The sequence below is a fragment of the Neophocaena asiaeorientalis genome, unplaced genomic scaffold (assembly GCF_003031525.2).
Source record: "Neophocaena asiaeorientalis asiaeorientalis breed wild unplaced genomic scaffold, Neophocaena_asiaeorientalis_V1.1 scaffold598, whole genome shotgun sequence".
NCBI lineage: Eukaryota > Metazoa > Chordata > Mammalia > Artiodactyla > Phocoenidae > Neophocaena > Neophocaena asiaeorientalis.
The window spans coordinates 2,220,039-2,232,805 of record NW_020173036.1 but is presented as its reverse complement, the minus strand read 5'-3'; the positions used below and the strand labels follow the sequence as shown (position 1 = coordinate 2,232,805).

The window sequence follows — 12,767 nt, the reverse complement described above, 5'->3', positions numbered from 1 at the left end:
TGTACTAATATCTAATTATTTAGCACCTCCTCTGTGCCAGGCATTACTCTAAGGGCTTACATATATTAATTCATCTTATTCTTATAAGAACCTCATTTATTCTCCATTTACAGATATGAACACTGAGGGACAGAGAAAGTAACTTCTAAAGCCTCACAAAGCATCAGTGGCATGTGGCAGAGCCAGGATTCAGAGCTAGACAGACACCAGAGCTACATGCTCCACCAGCACAGGGAAACTTGGTTTTTCACTGAAATATAATACTTCCTGGCAGTTTTCCATGTCAGTACATGTTTGTTTAAAGAGTCACATGGAATTATAGTCTTATTCCAGGGTATGAAAATTAAACCTGCATTGATGCCTTTGCTGCTTTAGCAAGTAGCCTTCTGACCATCCTCAGGAACAGTGACTCATCCAGAAAGAATTAAGGCATTTCCTCTCATCCCCAAGGAGCAGAGTGGCCATTGTGTTTCTCAGGATTGGTGGGCCCTCCTTCATTTAGTAGAGCTCCTTTTTGAGAAGCTTTGCCTGAAAGGAATTTAAGTCATATTATGACAGAAAACAAGTAAAATGAGAATTTGTAGGAGAGGTACTAGATGGATTTGGAGCTAGCACCCTAAGAAATGCCTGGGAGCAGGGGACAGGAAGAAGTCCTTTGAAAGGTCCTGGGGTCCAGTAACTGGCCCATACTTGTGTGGTCCCATCTGTGGTATATAGTCGGGAAAGGGTCAGGTCTAACGCCAGTGGGGGCAGAGGACTGTAGGGAGTTCTGTTGGAGTGGCCAGGGTGGACGTCAGACTAGAGAAGGGCTGTCCTACACCACAGGCAACCAGCCAGGGCAGGCTGCACAGTGGGGAGAGGAAACTGTGGGAGTGGGCACTTGCCCTAGATGCTGCCTGCCCAGCCTCCTGGGAAAGCCTATGAAATCCATGTCCCCTAGTGAATCATCTGCTAGTGAGGAGCTTCCTCTTTTTACCCCAGGAACTTGGCACACCTTCAGGAGATCTCATTAAATTATTTAATCTCCTGTTCTCAATCTCTTTTTCTGTTTTCATCAATTTCTGGGAGAGTTCCTCAACTTTATTTTCTATCCCTTCTATTGAGTTTTTTCATTGCTGCTTCATCTTTTTCATTTCCAAAGGCTCTTGAACAGTGTTTTCAGAACATTTCTTTTCTTATGACATCTATTCTTGTTTCATGGATGCAAGGATATTTCTTATTTCTTTCATATTTCCTTAAACACATTATTTATACTTTTTTTGTGAGGCAAGTGAATGAGGAGTAGTTTTCTTCTTCCTGCAGAGTTTCTGGTTCCTTTCAGGTCTATTTGTTTGGGTCTCTGTCTTCTGTGTTAGAGGTTGTCTTCTAATGTGCTGCAATTTTGGTTTCTTGTTCATTGTTAAGCAGGAAGGGGGAACTAAGGAATCCTATAAAACTATATTGGATTCTGTACCTATAGAAAAGAAAATATACCATTTTTTGAAGTGCACGTGGAATATTCATGAAAATTAACCAAATATTAGGTTGCCAAGAAAATCTCAAGAAATCCCAAAGAATAGAAACATACAAATAACATTCTCTGATCATAATGCAATACAACTTTTAGAAATTAGTGACAGAATTTCTTAAAAATGTAAAATTTCCTTTTTCCTGGTAATTTAAAAAAACTATTAAACACCTATTGGATTAAAAGGAAAATAAAAAAACAAGATTTCAGAATTTCTTGAAAATAATAATAATGAAAACATGACATAGAATCTCTGTGATACCACTAAGGCTGTTATCACAGGAAAACTTATAGCTTTAAACACCTGGTGCAGTAGAAATAAAAACATCAATATAAATGAATTTAGCAACCAAAATGGAAAGCTAGGAAAAAAGTAACTAAAAGAAAGGAGAAGGAAACTAATAAAGATCAAATTATAAATAATGACTTGGAAAACAGAAAAGAGTAGAACCAATAAATCCAAAAGTTGGTTATTTGAAAGACATAACAAAATACACAAACAATTAGCTAACTTAAGCTTTAAAAAGGGAGAAATCACAAATGTAAGAGGGAAATCGCATAAAAGGGGGTAAACCACTAGCTAACTTATGCTTTAAAAAGAAAGAAATCACAAAAATAAAAGGGAAATAGCATAAAAACAGAGAAAGCAATTTTTAAGAAGAAAGTACTTTGTGCAACTCTGCAAATAAACATGAAAACTTAGAAGAAATGGGTATGTTTTCAGGCAAACAGAAGTTGCCAAAATTGATCCTAACAAAGACAGAAAGTCTAAACAAACTAATTGCTATAAAAGAAATAAAAAGGCTAAAGAGTTATTGCACAAAATGATACACAAAGAATCACCAAGCCAAACGAAATTCCACATAATCTATAAAGGTCAGATAATTTCATTGTTACTTAAACTATATATAATATTAATCTCTAAACCTGATGAAGATTATCAGGTTTTTATTCCAATACATTTCAACTCATTTAGGATAAATTCCAAAGATTTTTATTCCATCTGTAAATTTTATTTTTCATTTTATTTTGGCTGTGCCATGTGGCATGTGGATCTTAGTTCCCTGACCAGGGATCGAACCTGCGGACACCGCCCCCCCGCCCCGCCCCACCCCGTACTGGAAGCACAGAATCTTAACCACTGGACCGCCAGGGAAGTCCCAAAGATTTTTATCCCAATAAAAGGAGACCACAGACCATTCTCAATTAAGAATTTCCTTATCTATTCATCCGTGTCTTGGCTCTTGTGAATTATGCTGTGATTAACATTGAGAAAGAGATATAGCTTCAAGATAGTGCTTTACTTTCCTTCAAATATATACCCAGAAGTGGGATTGCTGTGTCATATGGTAGTGCTATTTTTAATTTTTTGAGGAACCTCTGTAGTGTTTTCCATACTGGCTGTACCAATTTACACTCCCAACAATACTGCACAAGTGTCCTCTTTTCTCCACATCCTTGCCAGCATTTTTTTATCTCTTGTTTTTTTGTTCTTTTTTTAATTATAGCCATTCTAAGAGGTATGAGATGATCTCTCTCTCTCTCCCCCCTTTTTTTAACATTAAAAAAAAAGAAATTTATTTAACCAAAAAACCAAAAACAGTTCACCCATTTCTCCCGCCCTTTCACACCCCCACCTCTGGCACCCGCTAATCTGTCTGTTCTCTGTATCTATGAGCTTGAGCTTGTTTTGTTTTTGTTTTTTTTTATATTCCATGTATAAGAGAAATAATATAGTATTTGTCTTTCTCTGTCTTACTTATTTCACTTCATGTAATGTCTTCGAGGTCCATCCACATTGTCACAAATGGCAAGATTTCTTTATTTTTTCTTCTCTGAATAATATTCCATTGTATGTATACCAAATCTTTATCCATTCATCTGTCAATAACACAGCTGTTCCCATATCTTGGGTATTGTAAATAATGCTGCACTGAACACAGGAGTTCATGTATCTTTTCAAGTTAGTGTTTTGATTTTCTTCAGATGAAAATCCAGAAGTAGAATCATGGGATCATTTGGTAGTTCTATTTTTAATTTTTTGAGGAAACTTCATACTGTTTTCATAGTGACTGCATCAATTTACATTCCCACCAACAGTGCACAAGGGTTCCCTTTTCACCACATCCTCACCAACATGTATTTCTAGTCTTTTTGATGATAACCATTCTAACAAGTGTGAAGTGATATCTCATTTTGGTTTTGATGTGCATTTCACTGATGATCAGTGATGTTGAGCATCTTTTTTAAAGATAATAAATGTGTATTACAGTATTTAAGCTATAAATAAATAAATAAATACAGAAGTCCCTAGGAATATTAACTCCAAACTAGTAAAACATGTTAAGATGTCTATAAACTTAAGAAAATACACTGAAATATTATTATGATTGTATTAAGTGTGTTTGAGAAGTCTTTTCCTTGTTTTACCTATTATGATCCTATTGTAGATACTTTTTTAATCTAATAAACATGCATAGTAAAAATGTATAAATATGCTTGCTGACTCTTCTCTAGACTCATTCCCATACAGACATCTGTAAGGCAGACACCCCTTCCTCCAAACGTTCTGTGCTATCATACCGTTTTTCTTAATAATCAAGTCCAGACTGCGATCCAAAAGATCATCTGATTCCCTGTTTGCCCTGACACCACTGGGCCCATCCCAAAAAACACTGGGAAGGTTTGTCAAACTACCAACGTTCCCACCACAGCATTTTATACATCTGCCCCTGACTCTTCATCTTCTGTTCTACTTTCCCTGCTCGTGGGGCTGGGGTTATACCCTGGCCTTCTCAGGCCTTCTCTGCTGCCTAGCCTGTGTTGAAGCCTGCCACAGTTGGGTTACTTATCCACATAACACATGACACTTAAACCTTTGTCTCCCATCAGTCATTCATGGGTTTCTGGGAGATGGTCATCTCCTACCTGATTAGGATGATTGTAGAATAGATTGTTGAAGAGGTAGTTTAGTGCAATGGTTCTTACGGTGTGGTCCCTGGGCATTATTCCTCCCAGGAACTTATTAGAACTACAGATTTTTGGGTACCACCCAGGCCTTCTGAATCAGAAACTCTGGGGGTGGTGCCCAGCAAGCTACAGTTTGCTAAGCTCCCCAGGTAATTCTAACTAAAATTTGTGAACCACTGCTCATCTTGATCTGCCCTCTCACATTTAACCTCAGTCATAAGCAGGCTTCAGACTCTCAGAGGTCAGACTTCTAAGGATATATATAATATGTATATACAATATATTTATATTTAATATTAAAAGCTTTTTTATATATAGCTTGATGTGCCTGACAGAACTAATGTGACATAACAACCAAGTAAATGAGAAAATTGAGATAAAGACTAAACAGCAATAAGGAAAATTAGATGAAGTTGGGAAATATTCATACACAGCAAGCCCCCAGTAACCTTTGTAGAGGAAGAAGGGAAAGGTGACAGTATTTAAGAGCTGCTAAAGAAAAGAGAAAACATAATCACTTCAAGTCTTTAGAGAATCACAAGATAGCAACCTAGCAATTTGGAGAAGCATAGCTCTTTCTGGTTTTTGGAACAGAGATGTTCCTTTCCTAGATCCTCATATGCAGACTATCTAGTATGTAGTGTCTTCTCCAATTCTCGCATACAAGCTGTTAGGAGACATTTCTTTCTTTTTTTTAATTAATTAAATAATGTATTTATTTTTATTTTTGGCTGTGTTGGGTCTTCACTACTGCGTGTGGGTTTTCTCTGGTTGCATCGAGTGGGGGCTACTCTTTGTTGCGGTGCGCGGGCTTCTCATTGCGGTGGCTTCTCTTGTTGCCGAGCATGGGCTCTAGGTGTGCCGGCTTCAGTAGTTGCAGCAGGCAGGCTCAGTAGTTGTGGCTCGCGGGCTCTACAGCACAGGCTCAGTCGTTGTGGCGCATGGGCTTAGTTGCTCTGCAGCATGTGGGATCTTCCTGGGCCAGGGCTTGAACCCGTGTCCCCTGCATTGGCAGGCAGATTCTTAACCACTGCGCCCAGGGAAGCCCGACGAGACATTTCTTGTACCACCTCTCAATTTAGCTGATGGCATAAACCCCAAAGCACATGTTGGTAACTGCATTTATTTTTATTTTTATTTTTTGGTATGCGGGCCTCTCACCGTTGCGGCCTCTCCCATCGCGGAGCCCAGGCCCTGGATTCACAGGCCCAGCGGCCACGGCTCACGGGCCCAGCCGCTCCGTGGCACGCAGGATCCTCCCGGACTGGGGCACGAACCCGCGTCCCCTGCATCGGCAGGCGGACTCCCAACCACTGCGCCACCAGGGAAGCCCGGTAACTGCATTTCTTGAGGGATGTTCTTGCGGGGTGTGTTCAAGTGTTCAGTGTGGTGTTTGCCTAATGACCTGACTTAATCCAAAAATAAATCGTAGAGTGTTTAGTTCTAGTCTACTTAATCCAGAGATAAATCGTAGAGTGTTTAGTTCTAGTCTTTCTCTACATTTTAAGCATACATCTTATCTTCCAAGAAATTCAATCTTTAACTTTATGGGTTGATTTTAAACATGACACTATTTTCCAAATATAAAAGTATACTATTAAGAGAAGTCTGGTTCTACAAATCAGGCATGCCCCCTCATATCAGTCTGGTAATTTCCACTCCCTTTCCCCTTGGAGTATCACTGATCTGGAGGCATGAAAGAAATCAGTATTTCTCAAGAAATCCTCAAAGTTATTTACTGCAATGGAGCTGCTGATAAGCATGGCCTACAGGGATTTCAGGTAAGTCTATTGCCAGACAGGGGAACCTCCAGGGCTTTTACATCCAGCTAGACCAGGGAGGCTTCCAGGGGCAAGGGCACTCAACAAGCCAAGCCATCAAGGAAGAAAGGAGGGGAAGAGAAGGCCTATGGCTGATGGAAGTCCCAGAGGGCAGGAGGACCTGGCTTCCGGCAAAAGAAACCCAGATTGATTATGTCATGAAGCTGTTTCCACTCTCAGCACTCCGGTGTGCCTATTTCTTCCACTCAATCTCAGTAAGATCCGGCAGAGTGTTTGTTGGTTCTCAGTAAGATCCGGCATTATCCAGAGCAAGCACCGGAGGGCAGAAAACAGGGATGGACCTGAAAACACAAAATGTTAGATCTGTCCACTTCACCGAAATGTGGGAGAGGAGCCCACGTCAGTCCCAAAGCTCTGACTACTCCTAACTTTTCGGGGTCGGGAGGTTTAGTTGACAGGTTTGACCGAGGTAAAGAGGCAAATGTTGGTCCAGGAGGCCGGCTATAGGTGGGTCAGCCACCAGGCTGGCGTCACAAGTTGGGCGCAGGAAAGGCCTGAGTCAGGGGGCAGAGAGGCAAGGTCAGTGGAAGGGGGCGGGTCCTGAAGTGGGGGGTGTAGCCTGGGAAAGGCTGGCGAGAGGGCGGGGGCGGTGCCAGAAATGGGCAGAAGCCGGAGTCAGGCGGGGGGGGCGGGCCCAAAGGCGGGGCCTAACCTCGTGAGGCTCGCGCCTGCGCAGGGCGTTCCGGGGGGGCGGGGCTGCGCGCGCGCGGTTCGTGGGCCCCGGAGGGCGGAGTCCAGGCGGGCGCCGGCCGAGGGAGGGGGCGCGGTGGCTCTGGAGTCCAGCGCTCCCTCGGGCCGTGGACGTGATGCTGGCTGCTGTGGGTCGGGCGGCTGGGCCAGCGGGGATGTGACGGGCGGCCCCTCGCCTCACCTGCAGTCCTTTGGCCTGTAGGTCGCTGGGCGACCGGCAGCCGGGCCGCGGCTGAGGAGGCAGCGCGACCTCCGCACGGTGAGAGTCGGGGTCGGGGCGGGAGCAGGGGCCGGAGTCGGGGCGGGGCGAGCGCCCGCGGCAGCCCTGGGCAGGGGGCGCGGTCCGGGGCCCAGGTCCGGGCGCCCGGGATAGGGCCGTGGCGTCCTCCGGCCTCCTGCCCTCCGGAGCGACCCTCTGGAGTCTCCGCGAGCCACCTGAGACCAGGCAGGCGTGGAGCGGGGAGGTCGGACGTTCCTCGCCCCTGGGGCTGTGACAGGCATATCAGGGCCCGTGGGCCGCTGCGGCTGCGGCCCTCTCTCAAGGAGAAATCAGGGCGAGGCTGAGATACCCAGTGATTTCAGAGCCAGGATGCTAGTGAGGGATGATAGGGAAAGTACCAAGTACCGGGGTGCCCCGAATGACTGTGGGTTTTTTTTTTTTAATTGCTGGGCCCAAACAAAGACACACCCTAAACACATCCTGAGACAAAACTTTGGTGGACCACACCGTTGCCATAGGTTCAGATGCTTCTCTCTCCTTTTTAGACATCTGCTGTTTTTATACATATATATGTATTTTTTTAATGCACCTACTCTTTTTTGTCAGGCAAAGGGAGAATGACTTCTTGGAGGGAGCATTTGACGGCTAAGCTTGAGTTTGAATTTCAGTAATTGCAAATTCATCTTTGTGGGCTACCCAGCCAGTTAGGCTTGCTGTTCCTAGACTAGGCCTGAACAGTGTGGAAATTACTGATGCAGGGACTCTTCGTAGTCCCAGATTGGAATGTCTGTGTTTCACTCCCATTGGTGAGATAAATGGAGCTTAGGCTTTCCAAAATAACCTTTTGAAAGGCATTTCTTTTTTCCCTTTTTTTCCTGAGCATTAAAATATTAATGGAACCTATTAATTTTGCCAGTTTTTTTTTTCTTCTTCTTCTTAAGCATCATCTTCTAGACTAGTTTTAAAGAGAGTTTGGTTGTGGCACCTCTTCTTTAACCAAAAGGCATTCAAGATACTTGCCTCTGCAAAAGATAGTCACAAAAAACGTCTTATCTGTAATCAATATATGTATTATAAGGATTTAAACATTCCTGAATGTTTTGCCTGAAGTCAGTCTTAGATGTTATTACTGTTTGCCTCTCTTAATTCATTACTTAGTATCTTTAGTATTTTCTTATTTGCTCGTTTTCTTTAGTGTTCTCAACAACACTGATGTCAAATAATCTTTGGGTAAACACACACTTTCTTGAACCCTTTAGCTGTAATTCATACTGTTTTACTTCAGTGTTGTATTAATACGCCATAGTAAGAAACTGCTAGAAGCCATCCTGAACACCAGGAACTCTCCATTTAAAAAAACACAACAAGGCAATTTATTGTACCTTTTCACATCCAGACTTTCATTTTCTGTTTGTTGTCTTGACTCAACTTTGATTGGGGAAGAAGAGGGGACTTTGATTTCATGCTTAAAAGTCTGGCAGTGACTCTTCATAATAGTCAGAGCCCTTCACGATTTCTCGTACTTGTCTTTGTTTCTCATTTCATCTTCTACCATTTTGCCTGCCCTCTCTGAACAAAGACTATTTAGAGTTCGCTGAAGATGTCATCTTCCTTTGTGGTTTTACACTGTTGCCTCTATTGAGAATTCTTCTCCATCTAGTAAACAACTTACCCTTCAAGACCTGACCAATTATCACCTCTGAATCTTGTCCAGACATCTTATCTCACTTGTCTTCACTGATCCACTAGTACATTGTACATTCTGCAGTTAGTACTCGTCAGTTGGTAGTTAATGATTTGTTAATATGGCTGTGTTCACCAGACTTTTGGGCTTCTTAAGGGAAGGGACCTTTGCAACTCTAACACATGCTGTTTTATGGCACAGGTGCTCACAGACTGTTTACTAAATGAACTTTTGAGGAATGCTCCTATAGTTTATAGGTAAAGTATATTATAGGTAAAGTATATTACCTACCTTTTTATATAGGTAAAGTTTATAGGTAAAGTATATTAACTACCTCTTTCTGTGTTAGAAAACTTAGAAGAGGTGACTGCACAAGGTACTTTAAAATTTCCAGGAATAAAGTCAAAATTGTTGCTGGTTAGGAATGAAACCCCACTTAGGACAGAAAAAAACCAGTATGTTTTATGACACAAGAATAAAAAGAATATGGCCAGTAAGTATTGCTGTTTCTTTAATTTTTTTTTTTTGTTTGTTTTGTGGTACACGGGCCTCTCACTGCTGTGGTCTCTCCCGTTAAGGAGCACAGGCTCCAGACGTGCAGGCTCAGCGGCCATGGCCCACGGGCCCAGCCCCTCCGCCGCATGCGGGATCTTCCGGGACTGGGGCACGAACCCATGTCCTCTGCATCGGCAGGCGGACCCTCAACCACTGTGCCACCAGGGAAGCCCTTGCTGTTTCTTTAATTTAGGACTTTAAGACAAAGAAATTTGCCCAAGGTCATGCAGGTAGAAGGGGACAGAGCTGGGATACAATCCAGGTCTTTTGACCATCTGTGTCCTTGCCCCCAGTTGCCTACTTCTAAGTCTTGTTTTATAATCAGAGTGGGAGATTTTGAGAGAGTTGGACGTATATTGGTTAAAGGGGTCTATTAGTAGGATTTTGAACTTGAAAGAATTCATAGATTATTTGTTTCAACTTTAAAAATTTTACCCATTAAACGACTGACACCCCAAAGGGCAAGAAACTTACTTGAAGTTACTAAGAGTCACTTGTATCCACATCTCCTGATGTCACACTTGTGTATTTTTCATTATTCCATGGTGCTTTGGGGGAAAATGAGGAAGTTGTCAATTTTCAGAGGGAGAGCAAATCAGCTTCAACTTTCAATCTCTTTGGCTGCTTAATTGCCTGCTGCTTCTAGGGTCTTAGAGCCCTTGAGGCTAAGAAACATGATGATTCATTTGAGGATATAGGAGAAACCTAACCTCCACTATTCCATTCGTCTGGGATTTTTGACCTCATTGCTGGATAGAGTGCTCCTTAATAAGTGGCTTCTGCTCACCATATGGAGACCCCCACATACAGTTACATTTTGATGGTGAAATGAAATTTAATAAAATAAGGTTACAGCTGGCTAATAGCATGGCTAAAATTACATGTATTGCTAGTCTGTACGTGAAAAGAGCCTATCTGATTACTTCTATGTGATAGGTTTTTTGTAAAAGAAAAATTGTGGTTTTATGCCTTTGAAAAGTTAGTTTTGAAATGTGTACTTCCTATGGGAGGCCTGATCAATTCTAACAGACAACTTAATGGTCAAAGAAATAAGGAAAAAAAATAAACTTAAAATATTCTCTTATTCATTTCTCATCATATATACATGATTTTGTACTGTAATCACAGCATTACAGTTCAATTTTTGCCTTCATATTTATGTTTTCTTACTGCTATAGTTTTTATATATTTAAATTAGTATACAGTGTTACAGTGAGTTGATTTATTTACTTATTTATAATTATTGGACATCTAAGCTGCTTCCCGTTTTTCACGGGATGCAGTTAACATGGAGATGTCCTTTGTTTTGCTTCTTTCCTTTAGGCTAAAGCCCCAGGCGGGGGATTATCAGGTCAAAATGTATGAACGGTTTTGTCACTTTTGAAAAATATTGCTAGGTTTGTTTCTGAAAGGTAGTATTTTTTTTTTTTACTGCTTCCAGCAGTTTGGTTGACCAGTTCTATCTTTTACAGGCTTTTGTTTTTAACTTTTTTTTTTTCAAATAGGTATAAGGGTACCTGCTGTCTAAGATCGCTATTCACAATAGAAAAGGAAGTGCAGTATTTCTCTCATTTTCTTTTCTCCTTTGTATGAATTGTTTGTCCTTTGCCCATAAATTTACTGGACTCTTCTTACCAATTTTCATTAGTACCTAGCATCATAAATATATTATTCTCTTGAAATATGTTTGTGATCTGTTTTATTTTTGTTATTTTTATTGTTGTAGGCTTTGCAGTTTTAAAATTATTAAAATCATTGACAACAACAACAAAAACCAAAAAAAAAATCATTGACAATTTTTTGTGTGTGATTTCATCCTTTGATTGTGAGATCTACGAACAAATGTCACTCTACCATCTGATGCATATTTTTATTTTCTTAAGCTTCTATGGTTCTTTTTGTTATATGTATATATCTTTAACAATAATATATGCAATTGAGATTGCATTTAATTTTTGTGGATTTTATACTATAGAGAATCACATTCTTAAAAATAAGTGAGTTTCCATTGGTAAACTGCTGCCTTTTTTCTTCTTGAACTTGAATAGGAAACAAAACAAAATGAAACTAACCTAGTTTTTTTTATAAATGGGTACTTGTGTTTTAATAAATTATAGTAAATTTAGGCAAAAATTTCATGAAAGCAGTTTTTGGTTAATTGAAGTTTTTGTTGTTTCCAGATTAACTAGAAGATCATTTCTGATTTAACTTTTATTAATCATTCTAAAATGTACGAAAATAAAACCTTGGTTATCTTCTTCCTTTGGGAGTAAGACATTCTAGATAGATGAGACAACCCTGGTGTAGTAATTAACATTGATTGAGTGCTGGTTACTTTGCTGGTACTTGGATAGAATTTCTTACTTAATCCTCATAACAACCCTAAGATGTAGGTTCTTTTCATATCCTCATTTTGCACATGAGAAAGAGAGGTAAGGTGACCCGCCAAAGGTAACACAGCTGGGAAGCATCGGAACTAGAACTCAAACAGCCTGCTTTTAAAGGGCTCTATTTGAAAAGTATATTATATTACTTTATTTTCTCTGCTAAGGATTTGAACTTTATCTCTTAGGTACTGGAAAAATATTAGATGTTTCAAAGCAAAGGGATGATATAGTATGTTATATCTTTTAGGGAGGTGGCTGATGTGGCAAAGTGGAAATATATTGAATTGTGTTTCTGATAGGAAGTGGTTGAAATAGGTCTAATGAGAAATGAAACCTAAACTGCAAGTTGGAAGTGGAGATCAGGGGTATTATGGAAAGCTGTGGGGCTTAGTAACTGATAAGAGAGTGGGAAGCTGGAGTGTTGATTTGGACGTTATTAAGTGGGGTAATGACAGATGAATATGCGCTCACAGAGCTTTGTTATATTTCTTTCATAGCATTGACTGGGATTTATTGTACCTAACTTAGTGACACATCTACCTCCCCCACTGGGTTATGTACTTGTCAAGGACAGGGACTGAGTAGAAAGCATGAGCTAATGCAGGATGAGCTAATTCAGGAAAATGGCAAGAGACTGAACTGGGGGTAGGAAACACCAAATCACCAAAATCAAAAAGTGGCTGGAGGAAGAGAAGCTCTAGAGAATGACAGTTGTCAGGGAGAAGGGGGAAGAGCCATCAGTGCAGGATTAGAAGAGGAGCCATCAGTGCAGGATTAGAAGAGGAGCCTTAAGGAGAGGGAAGTATTCGCACAGAAGTAAACACGGAATGCCACCTCACGCTACAAACAGTTCTGGTTCGTGTGCCCTTCTGTGATTTGCTGATGGCCAGTGGCTGCATGGCATTAAATCATC

The 12,767-nt window shown here is 41.0% G+C and overlaps 1 protein-coding gene across 3 annotated transcripts in view; it reads left to right on the top strand.

Moving 5' to 3' along the window:
- The first annotated feature begins 7,067 nt into the window (after positions 1 to 7,067).
- CCSER2 (coiled-coil serine rich protein 2) overlaps positions 7,068 to 12,767 on the top strand; it is a 153,380-nt gene continuing 147,680 nt past the window's right edge. For all 3 annotated transcript variants that reach the window (XM_024742506.1, XM_024742507.1, XM_024742509.1), the window contains exon 1: positions 7,068 to 7,267. The gene's annotated coding sequence lies outside the window, so the exon portion shown is untranslated. The remainder of the gene's footprint in view (positions 7,268 to 12,767) is intronic.